The 12,497-nt window shown below is 37.2% G+C and overlaps 1 pseudogene; it reads left to right on the top strand.

The window, feature by feature from the left end:
• The first annotated feature begins 2,506 nt into the window (after positions 1–2,506).
• LOC114113677 (transmembrane protein 243-like) lies at positions 2,507–5,671 on the top strand (annotated as a pseudogene).
• The last annotated feature ends 6,826 nt before the right edge of the window (positions 5,672–12,497 follow it).

The following is a 12,497-nucleotide window of genomic DNA, read 5'->3' as shown; positions in this document are numbered from 1 at the left end:
AGAAATAATGTCTGACACTGTTTCCACTGTTTCTCCATCTATTTCCCATGAAGTGATGGGACCAGATGCCATGATCTTCGTTTTCTGAATGTTGAGCTTTAAGCCAACTTTTTCACTCTCCTCATTCTCACCAACAGTGTAAGAGGGCTCCCTTTTCTCCACACCCTCTCCAGCATTTATTGCCTGTAGACTTTTGGATCACAGCCATTCTGACTGGTGTGAAATGGTACCTCATTGTGGTCTTGATTTACATTTCTCTGATAATGAGTGATGTTGAGCATCTTTTCATGTGTGTGTTAGCCATCCATATGTCTTCTTTGGAGAAATGTCTCTTTAGTTTATTGGCCCATTTTTTGATTGGGTCGTTTATTTTTCTGGATTTGAGCTGCAGGAGTTGCTTGTATATTTTTGAGATTAGTTGTCTTTTCACCTTGCTTATAGATTCCTTTCTTATGCAGAAGATTTTAATTTTATTTAGATCCCATTTGTTTATTTTTGCTTTTATTGCCAGTATTCTGGGAGGTGGATCATAGAGGATCCTGCTGTGATTTATGTCGGAGAGTGTTTTGCCTATGTCCTCCTCTAGGAGTTTTATAGTTTCTGGTCTTACGTTTAGATCTTTAATCCACTTTGAGTTTATTTTTGTGAATGGTGTTAGAAAGTGTTCTAGTTGCATTCTCTTACAAGTGGTTGACCAGTTTTCCCAGCACCACTTGTTAAAAAGATTGTCTTTAATCCATTGTATATTCTTGCTTCCTTTGTCAAAGATAAGGTGTTCATAGGTGTGTGGATTTATCTCTAGGCTTTCTATTTTGTTCCATTGATCTGTTCTGGTCTATTTTGTTTTAAAAATATTCCTTTGAAAAAATGAAAATAATAGCAATTGTGTATATTCACATCTATTAAGCAAGGTTATCTCCATTTCATAATTTGCCTTCTTCTGACCTTGTCCCAGTAGATTTCATTACTGTAGATTCTGCCCTCAATTTAAAATCCACTGATTAGCATATTAAACTTTCTGCGGTAATATATAGATAGAAATGAATTTTATATTTGTTTTATTCCTATATATGTATCAATGTAATCTCTAAGTATTAAACTTTGCAATTAAATAATTAGTAGATATTTATAAAAACAATATAGATGTATTCATTTCAGTTCAGTTGCTCAGCTATGTCCAACGCTTTGCGACCCCATGGACTGCAGCATGCCAGGCCTCCCTGTCCATCACAAACTCCCAGAGTTTTACTCAAACTCATGTCCATTGATTTGGTGATGCCATCCAACAATCTCATCCTCTGTCATCCCCTTCTCCTCCTGCCCTCAATCTTTCCCAGCATCAGGGTCTTTTCAGAAGAGTCAGTTCTTCACATCAGGTGGCCAAAGTATTAGAGTTGCAGCTTCAACATCAGTCCTTCTAATCTATACTCAAGACTGATTTCCTTTAGGATGGACTGGTTGGATCTCCTTGCAGTCCAAGGGACTCTCAAGAGTCTTCTCCAACACCACAGTTCAAAAGCATCGATTCTTCCGTGCTCAGCTTTCTTCACAGTCCAACTCTCACATCCATACATGACTCCTGGAAAAACCATAGCTTTGACAAGACAGACCTTTGTTGGCAATGTCTCTGCTTTTGAATATGCTATCTAGGTTGGTCATAACTTTTCTTCCAAGGAACAAGCGTCTTTTAATTTCCTGGCTGCAATCACCATCTGCAGTGATTTTGGAGCCCCCCAAAATAAAGTCTGCTACTGTTTCCACTGTTTCCTCATCTATTTGCCATGAAGTGATGGGACTGGATGCCATGATATTAGTTTTCTGATTGTTGAGTTTTAAGCCAACTTTTTCACTGTCCTCTTTCACTTCATCAAGAGGCTCTTTAGTTCTTCTCTTTCTGCCATTAAGGGTGGTGTCATCTGCATAATTTGAGGTTGATACTTCTCCTGGCAATATTGATTCCAGCTTGTGCTTCCTCTACCCCAGGGTTTCTCATGATGTACTCTGCATATAATTTAAATAAGCAGGGTGATAATATACAGCCTTGATGTACTTCTTTCCCAATTTGGAAATCGGAATAAATGTATTACTCATTTCAATAACGTTTGAACACAAACATAATATTGTTTAGAAATGTTTTCTTTAAAGACACTAGTACATTCTATAATTTGTTAGGTATGTTTACATATTGATTGAGACAGTTTTCAGCAGTTTATATTGTTTATAGATATATAAACTAAGAAAATTCTTGTTCATACAACTAAAAAGATGAAATAACAAAATTCATTCTAACAATGCCACTCAGCTATTTGGATTTCTTCTGCATTGCCTTCTAAGGTTACATAATTATTTAATGGCAAATATCACTTAATTACCCAATACGTTGATTAAATCTCCCAATTTTGGTGGAAGAATTAGAAACCATGAGAATTGCAAAACTAGTTTGCTTCCTACTTTTGTTTAAAAAAGTTGCATATCAGGAGTGGCCGCGGTCCCGACCGTGGGAGGCGACCGGGGACCCGCCGCGCAGCACACTCTCGCAGCCGGCGGGGAAGGTCTCTCTCTCTCTCTCCCCGACGCCTGGCACCGCACCGCCGCACTGGCGTGGACCGGGACCCGCTCTCTCCAGCGCAGCCAGGACTCCCCAGCGTGAGGGCGGCTGGAGACGCCGAGCTGCTCACGATGAGGAGGGGAGCGAGGCTCGGACAAAGCGGCCTCTTCCTGCGAGTCTGAGCGCCCACCCCCGACGCCGGGACTCTGGCCTCCCTGGGCTTCCGCGATGAGCGCTCTGTGACCGGTGGCGCCGCAGGCAATGCTGGCTCGGCTTGGAGTGACTCGGGGACAGTGAAGAAACCCTAAAATGGAGGATTTTTCCACCAGGACCTACGGCACAAGTGGCCTGGACAACAGACCTCTGTTCGGAAAGACATCTGCCAAGGATCGAATCATCAATTTAGTTGTTGGCAGCTTAACATCTTTATTGATCCTAGTAACGCTGATCAGTGCTTTTGTTTTCCCTCAACTACCTCCAAAACCGTTGAATATATTTTTTTGCTGTCTGCATCTCTTTGAGTAGTATCACTGCCTGCATACTTATCTACTGGTATCGACAAGGAGATTTAGAACTGAAATTTAGAAACCTTATTTACTATATCTTATTTTCTATCATCATGTTATGTATATGTGCGAATCTGTACTTCCATGATATGGGAAAGTGAGGCTCCAAGAGGTACACTCACCAGGTCTCTTCAAAGCAATACATTTGGACTCGAGTAAGAGCTGGATAAGGTATGCTGAAGAGTCTCCCGCAAAAGTCTGATACATGATTTTCATGTTAATTGTAAATCTAAATTCTCTCTTACAGGGGAGACATATCTTGTCACTTTGCTTTTTCTTTAAGGAGCCGATGTTGCACTTAAACATTACCCCTTAAACCACAAGTCATTTTCACTTTTGAAATTTTTTATATAAAGTAATTGCGTGGTGCAAGGCTATGTAACAAACAATCTTGCATTTTAAGACAAATATTCTTTTATTTCTGTTAAACTGAATATACAATTATTGTTCCCTAGGCAACCAACTTTTGCTTTTAACTACAATTTCACGTTAACAAAACACAGACGGTGAAAAGACAACTTTGATTGTGTAGATCTAATTATAATAATGAATAAAATAATTTATACAAAAAATAAAGTAAAAAAGTAGCATATCAGATACTAGATTTAGTTTGTAATTGTATCAGAAGCTAACTTAGAAACGTACTTTACAAAATATGACTTACTCTGTGGGAACATTGTGTTAAAAATTAACTTCTTGAAAACCATTATAATTGTAGTATAGTTAGCCCTTAGTATCCTCACCTTCAACATCCAAAAATTCAACCAAATGAGATAAAAAACATTCAGGAAAAAAAATTTTTTCCAGAAAGTTCCAAAAAGGAACACAAATTTGCTGTATTAGCAACTATTTACCTAACATTTACTTTGTACCAAGGATTATATGTAATCTAGAGATGAATTGGGCTTCCCTTATAGCTCATTTGGTAAAGAATCTGCCTGCAATGCAGGAGACCCAGGTTCAATTGCTGGGTAGGGAAGATCCCTGGAGAAGGAAATGGCAACCCCCTTCAGCATTCTTGCCTGGAGAATCGCGTGGACAGAGGAGGCTGGCAGGCTACAGTCCATTGGGTCGCAAGAGCTGGACATGACATAGCGACTAAAGAGAGAGAGAGAGCCATTTTCTCAAGTTTGGGAGGAAAGTACTATATACTATATAAAGTTTAAAATTTCTCTATGACAACTCTAACATTTTTTTCACTTAGAGACTACTTCTTTAACCCAATATACACATAATATATTGAAATATCAAAACCCTATTAATTTCACTATACTCCATGAATGTATTTTTAAAACAAAATTTTTTATTGTATTAAGTATGTCTGTGTCAATAAAGGATAGGCACATGGTGCAATGAATTTATGAAAAATATTTTTCCTAATCCTGTTGGCAAAATCAGTAACCATTATCAAATCATCTAATCTGACTTATTCAGTGTCAAAAAATACCTTATTCTTAGTCATGTTAACAGCCAATACACATTTTTAAGAAATGCATTAAAACCACTAAAAATATATTATGAGCTACATTTATGACATCAAAACTGTTAAATCACATTTAGAATAATGTAGACCTAATAAAATTTATTTATACACTTTTGTGTTATAAAGGCAAGGTAATCAATCACTATGCTATTCTCATTGCTTCTTACTTTAATCATGCAAGGCAAAATGTTGATAAGATTCCAAGATATAAATGAAGTGAAAGTCACTCAGTCGTGTCTGACTCTTTGTGACCCCACAGACTGTACAGTCCAGGGAATTCTCCAGGCCAGAATACTGGAGTGGGTAGCCTTTCCCTCCCTCAGGGGATCTTCCCAACCCAAGGACCAAACCCAGGTCTTCCTCATTGCAGGCAGATTCTTTACCAACTGAGCTCTCAGGGAAGCCCAGATATAAATGAGGTACAGTATAAAACTTAAGGCACTGCATTTTACCAAATAGTTGTGTGCGTGTTTAATATATGTGTGTGTGTGTGTGTGTGTGTGTGTGTGTGTGTGTGTGTGTGTGTGTGTATACACATGCATGAATCAAGTTCATGGTCAAATTTTCCAACATATATAATGAAATTGCCAAAAAATGTATATATTGCCCTATTGTAATCTACTCTATTAAACAACCATCATATAATTTATCTCTATTAATGGAAGTTAAAAATTATTAAATACTTTATAAAATGAGGCTTGGCTATACTTGGAAAAGATAGCTTATGATAGAATTTGACTCATATTTTTTACAGACAAGTTATTTTTAAAAATCAAATGAAAGTTTAGCCTTGAGTTTTATTAATTGACTTTAAAAATTGGCACATATGGAAAAAGCTTCAGTCAACAGAAGGAGAATCATTTATTACTGACCTATTAAGTTTTGGATATTCAGAGGTGATTTTCCAACTTACAACATATCCTTGAGAGAGGAATTCAGAGTAGTTAAAATATCTTGTTAACATTGATGTAGTAAAACTAAACATTTTAATGCTCAATTTTAGCTTTACTCTCTTGGAACTTTTCCTTGAGGAAATGGTATAATTAAACACAATTTGGCATTATTCCTAACTCACTATCACGTGTCTCATTTCAGGATAGCCCACAAGTGTCAAGAGATTTCATAAAAAAACAAAGCTCCACTCTGCCATTTTGGCAAAAGCAAAAGTCATTCCTTGGTTACTTTCCATGTAGCAATATGTACTTTATCTTGGGGGGAAAATATGGGGCAAACAATTGCAAAAAAAAAAAAAATTGGCAAACAATTCCCACCAAAACACAGTATCTCAAAACTTGGGACATTCTTTCCCAAGTGAAAATTTATTAATTCACAATATGGGTATAGGATAAATTAATACATTATTCCCCATGAATAGACCCTTTCTCTTTAACTGTCTCAAGGTACTACAGAAGTATTGTAGAAATAAGATTTGAAAGTGTCTCAGACAACAGAATCTCCTTACATATCGTTGATTTTTACATTGGCCAGGTCACTGGCTTTTTGATCCAACTTATCCCCTGCATCCTGTTCTCATTCTAGTATTTGACATATGAGAACTATTTCAACAAAATAGTTTGTTAAAGAGGCAATTCAATCAATAGATTGCCATGCTTCATTTGAAATGAAGCACATTAATTTGACAGTATATAGTATACCTGAGCAAATCTACCAATTAATTTGGCCTAATTGACATCCTATAGCACTAATGATGAATAGTTAGATGTATTGAAACATAATGAAAAACGTATTGAAAAAGACAAGTTGGAAAACTTAATCTCTACCTGACTTTAAAAAACTATCATATGCAAAACCATGTGATGTTATTGTCAAGTAAATAATTCAGTGAAAAATATTGAAGTCCAAAATAGATTGTTATGTATGTGGTCGACTGATTATTTTCACTAAGATGCCACGGTGATTCAGTGAAGAAAGCATATTAATTTCTAAAGCTGACTATCACTATGAAAAAAAATGAATTTTTAACCATGCTTTGCACCATAGAAAATAGCTAACAAAAAAAAACAACCCCACAACAAAATCTCACTATGGGCCACAGACCTAAAGGTAAAATCTGAAATGATGAAACTTCAAAAACAACATAAAGGAGAAAATCTTTACAGTTTGGGGGCGAGGAAGATTTTCTAGCTACAACAACAAAGTGAACTGAAAGTGTGGTTATTCAGTCATATCTAACTCTTTGTGAGTCCATGAACTGTAGCCCACCAGGCTCCTCTGTCCTTGGAATTCTCTAGGCAAGAATACTGGAGTGGATTGCCATTCCATCCTTCAGGGGATCTTCCCAACCCAGGGGTCAAACACAGGTCTCCTGCATTGCAGGCAGATTATTTACCATCTGAGCTACCAGGGAAGCCCACAACAGCAAAAGCATGATCCAAAAATAACAAAATAAATAAAAAGCTAGACAATGAAAATGAAGAACTTCCACTTTTTGAAAAGATCTAGAAACAAATCAAACACTAGGAAAAAAATATTTGCCATTCACATAATTGATATAACATGTCTGATATTCAGACTATATCTCTCAACAGGAACTCTCAACACTAAAAGTATTACAAAATGGGCAAAAGGTTGGCACTGACACTATCAAAGAAGTTATACAAATGTCAAATAAGCACAAGAAAAGATAGCCAACGAGGGACACCCTTACATAACTATTAGAATGTTAATAAATTTAAAAAAAAAAAACAGAAAGACGTATATCAGTCTTGCTGAAGATATTGAACAAACAAAACTCTTTGTTCCCCAATTTTATTAGGATATAATTGGCACATGGAATTGTGGAAGCTTAAGGTATACAGTATAATGATTTGACTTACATATATTATGAAATGATTACTGCAATAAATTTAGTTATCCATCATATCATATAGATATGAAAAAAGGAAAACAATTTCTTGTGATGAGAACTCTTGGGATTTGCTCTATTAACAATTTTCAATTGTACCACACAGCAGTATTAACTATAGTCATTGTGTTATACATTAGATCCCCAGGACAATAACTATATTGTATAACTGGAAGTTTTTACTTTCTGACCACCTCATTCCATATCCTCTCTTCTTGGACTCTTGATCTGGGCTTGTTGCTGTATACCTATCCTGGTATCAAGTCAAAACTGTTTTTATTATTGTGGGTTTAGAGTAAGTCTTGTTATTGAAGATTGTAATTTATGCAAATATTCTTCTTTTTCAGTATTATTTTGGCTATTCTGAATCTTATGCATTTCTGTATTAATCTTACTATTAGCACATCAACTTAAAAAAAATCCCTCTGGTCTTATGCTTAGATCTTTAATCTATTTTGTGTTTATTTTTGTGTATGGTGTTAAAAAGTGTTCTGGTTTCATTCTTTTACAAGTGTTTGACCAGTTTTCCCAGCACCACTTGTTAAAGAGATGGTCTTTTCTCCATTGTATATTCTTCCCTCCTTTGTCAAAGATAAGGTGTCCATAGGTGTGTGGTTTTATCTTTGGGCTTTCTATTTTGTTCAATTAATCTATATTTCTGTCTTTGTGCCAGTACCATACTGTCTTGATGTACCATATTTTCTTGATGACTGTGGCTTTATAGTAGAGCCTGAAGTCAGGCAGGTTGATTCCTCCAGTTCCATTCTTCTTTCTCAACATTGCTTTGGCTATTCAAGGTTGTATGTATTTCCATACAAATTGTGAAATTATTTGTCCTAGCTCTGTGAAAAATACCGTTGGTAGCTTGATAGGCATTGCACTGAATCTATAGATTACTTTGGGTAGTATACTCTTTCACTATATCGATTCTTCCGATACATGAACATGGTATATTTCTCCGTCTATTACTGTCCTCTTTGATTTCTTTCACCAGTGTTTTATAGTTTTCTATATGTAGGTCTTTAGTTTCTTTAGGTAGGTGTATTCCTAACTATTTTATTCTTTTCGTTGCAATGGTGAATGGCATTGTTTCCTTCAGTTCAGTTCAGTTCAGTTCAGTCGCTCAGTCGTGTCCGACTTTTTGTGACCCCATGAATCGCAGCATGCCAGGCCTCCCTGTCCATCACCATCTCCCAGAGTTCACTCAGACTCATGTCCATCGAGTCGGTGATGCCATCCAGCCATCCCATCCTCGGTTGTCCCCTTCTCCTACTGCCCCCAATCCCTCCCAGCATCAGAGTCTTTTCCAATGAGTCAGCTCTTCGCATGAGGTGGCCAAAGTACTGGAGTTTCAGCTTCAGCATCATTCCCTCCAAAGAAATCCCAGGGTTGATCTCCTTCAGAATGGACTGGTTGGATCTCCTTGCAGTCCAAGGGACTCTCAAGAGTCTTCTCCAACACCACAGTTCAAAAGCATCAATTCTTCAGTGCTCGGCCTTCTTCACAGTCCAACTCTCACATCCATACATGACCACAGGAAAAACCATAGCCTTGACTAGACAGACCTTAGTTGGCAAAGTAATGTCTCTGCTTTTGAATGTGCTATCTAGGTTGGTCATAACTTTTCTTCCAAGGAGTAAGTATCTTTTAATTTCATGGCTGCAGTCACCATCTGCAGTGATTTTGGAGCCCCTAAAAATAAAGTCTGACACTGTTTCCACTGTTTCCCCATCTATGTCCCATGAAGTGATGGGACCGGATGCCATGATCTTCGTTTTCTGAATGCTGAGCTTTAAGCCAACTTTTTCAGTCTCCTCTTTCACTTTCATCAAGAGGCTTTTTAGCTTCTCTTCACTTTCTGCCATAAGGGTGGTGTCATCTGCATATCTGAGGTTGTTGATATTTCTCCTGGCAATCTTGATTCCAGCTTGTGTTTCTTCCAGTCCAGCGTTTCTCATGATGTATTCTGCATAGAAGTTAAATAAGCAGGGTGACAATATACACCCTTGTCGTACTCCTCTTCCTATATGGAACCAGTGTGTTGTTCCATGTCCAGTTCTAACTGTTGCTTCCTGACCTGCATACAGATTTATCAAGAGGCAGGTTAGGTGGTCTGCTATTCCCATCTCTTTCAGAATTTTCCACAGTTTATTGTGATCCACAGAGTCAAAGGCTTTGGCATGGTCAATAAAGCAGAAATAGATGTTTTTTCTGGAACTCTCTTGCTTTTCCATGATCCAGCGGATGTTGGCAATTTGATCTCTGGTTCCTCTGCCTTTTCTAAAACCAGCTTGAACATCAGGAGGTTCATGGTTCATGTATTGCTGAAGCCTGGCTTGGAGAATTTTGAGCATTACTTTCCTAGCATGTGAGATGAGTGCAACTGTGTGGTAGTTTTAGCATTCTTTGGCGTAACCTTTCTTTGGGATTGGAATGAAAACTGACCTTAATTTCTCTATTTTCTCTCTATGTTTCCTTAATTTCTCTATTTTCTCATTATTAGTGTATAGGAATGCAAGAGATTTCTGTGTGTTGATTTTATATCCTGCAAATTTACTATATTCATTGATTAGCTCTAGTAATTTTCTGGTAGAGTCTTTAGGGTTTCTATGTAGAGGATCATGTCATCTGCAAACAGTGAGAGTTTTACTTCTTCTTTCCAATTTGGATTCCTTTTATTTCTTTTCCTGCGCTGGTTGCTGTGGCCAAATCTTCCAAAACTATGTTGAATAGTAGTGGTAAAAGTGGGCACCCTTGTCTTGTTCCTGGCTTTAAGGGAAATGCTTTCAATTTTTCACCATTGAGGATAATGTTTGCTGTGGGTTTGTCATATATAGCTTTTATTATGTTGAGATATATTCCTTCTATTTCTGCTTTCTGTAGAGTTTTTTTTTTTTATCATAAATGGATATTGAATTTTGTCAGAAGCTTTCTCTACATCTATTGAGATAATCATATGACTTTTATTTTTCAATTTGTTAATGTGGTGTATTACATTGATTGATTTGCAAATATTGGAGAATCCTTGCATCCCTGGGATAAAGCCCACTTGGTCATGGTGTATGATCTTTTTAATGTGTTCTTGGAGTCTGTTTGCTAGATTTTTGTTAAGGATTTTTACATCTATGTTCATCAGTGATATTGGCCCGCAGTTTTCTTTTCTGTGGCATCATTGTCAGGTTTTGGTATTAGGGTGATGGTGGCCTCATAGAATGAGTTTGGAAGTTTACTTTCCTCTGCAATTTTCTGGAAGAGTTTGAGTAGGATAGGTGTTAGCTCTTCTCTAAATTTTTGGTAGAATTCAGCTATGAAGCCATCTGGACCTGGGCTTTTGTTTGCTTTAAGATTTCTGATTACAGTTTCAATTTCCGTGCTTGTGATGGGTCTGTTAAGATTTTCTATTTCTTCCTGATTCAGTTTTGGAAAGTTGTACTTTCCTAAGAATTTGTCCATTTCTTCTATGTTTTCCATTTTATTGGCATATAATTGCTGATAGTAGTCTCTTATGATCCTTTATTTCTGTGTTGTCTGTTGTGATCTCTCCATTTTCCTTTCTAATTTTGTTGATTTGGTTCTTCTCCCTTTGTTTCTTGATGAGTTTGGCTAATGGTTTGTCAATTTTATTTATCCTTTCAAAGAACCAGCTTTTGGCTTTGTTGATTTTTGCTATGGTCTCTTTTGTTTCTTTTGCATTTATTTCTGCCCTAATTTTAAAGATTTGTTTCCTTCTACTAACCCTGGGGTTCTTCATTTCTTCCTTTTCTAGTTGCTTTGGGTGCAGAGTTAGGTTATTTATTTGACTTTTTTCTTGTTTCATGAGGTATGCCTGTATTGCTATGAAATTTCCCCTTAGCAGACCCACCTCCCAGAATATTGGAAATAAAAGCCAAAATAAACAAATGGGACCTAATTAAAATTAAAATCTTCTGCACAACAAAGGAAACTATAAGCAAGGTGAAAGACAACCTTCAGAATAGGAGAAAATAATAGCAAATGAAACAACTGACAAAGAACTAATCTCAAAAATATATAAGCAACTCCTACAGCTCAATCTCAGAAAAATAAACGACCCAATCAAAAAATGGGCCAAAGAAGTAAATCGACATTTCTCCAAGGAAGACATACGAATGGCTAACAAGCACATGAAAAGATGCTCAACATCACTCATTATCAGAGAAATGCAAATCAAAACCACAATGAGGTACCATTTCATGCCAGTCAGAATGGCTGCTATCAAAAAGTCTACAAGCAATAAATGCTGGAGAGGGTGTAGAGAAAAGGGAACCCTCTTACTCTGTTGGTGGGAATGCAAACTAGTACAGCCACTATGGAGAACAGTGTGGAGATTCCTTAAAAAACTGGATATAGAACTGCCTTATGACCCAGCAATCCCACCACTGGGCATACACACCGAGGAAACCAAAATTGAAAGAGACACATGTACCCCAGTGTTCATCACAGCACTGTTTATAATAGCCAGGACAAGGAAGCAACCTAGATGTCCATCAGCAGACGAATGGATAAGAAAGCTGTGGTACATATACACAATGGAGTATTACTCAACCATTAAAAAGAATACATTTGAATCAGTTCTAATGAGGTGGATGAAACTGGAGTCTATTATAGAGTGATAGAGTAAGAGTATAGAGTAAGCCAGAAAGAAAAACACCAAAACAGTATACTAACACATATATATGGAATTTAGAAAGATGGTAATGATAACCCTGTATGCAAGACAGCAAAAAAGACACAGATGTATAGAACAGTGTTTTGGACTCTGTGGGAGAGGGAGAGGGTGGGATATTTGGGGGAATGTCATGGAACCATGTATAATATCATATAAGAAATGAATTGCCAGTCCAGGTTTAATACAGGATCCTTGGGGCTGGTGCACTGGGATGACCCAGAGGGATGGTACAGGGAGGGAAGTGGGAGGGGGTTTCAAGATGGGGAACACGTGTACGCCCATGGTGGATTCATGTTGATGTGTGGCAGAACCGATACAATATTGTAAAGTAATTAGCCTCCAATTAA

This window comes from Ovis aries, chromosome 3 (assembly GCF_016772045.2).
Source record: "Ovis aries strain OAR_USU_Benz2616 breed Rambouillet chromosome 3, ARS-UI_Ramb_v3.0, whole genome shotgun sequence".
In the NCBI taxonomy this organism is placed as follows: domain Eukaryota; kingdom Metazoa; phylum Chordata; class Mammalia; order Artiodactyla; family Bovidae; genus Ovis; species Ovis aries.
Note: the sequence above shows the minus strand (reverse complement) of the source record. Positions and strands in the feature narration are given on the sequence as shown.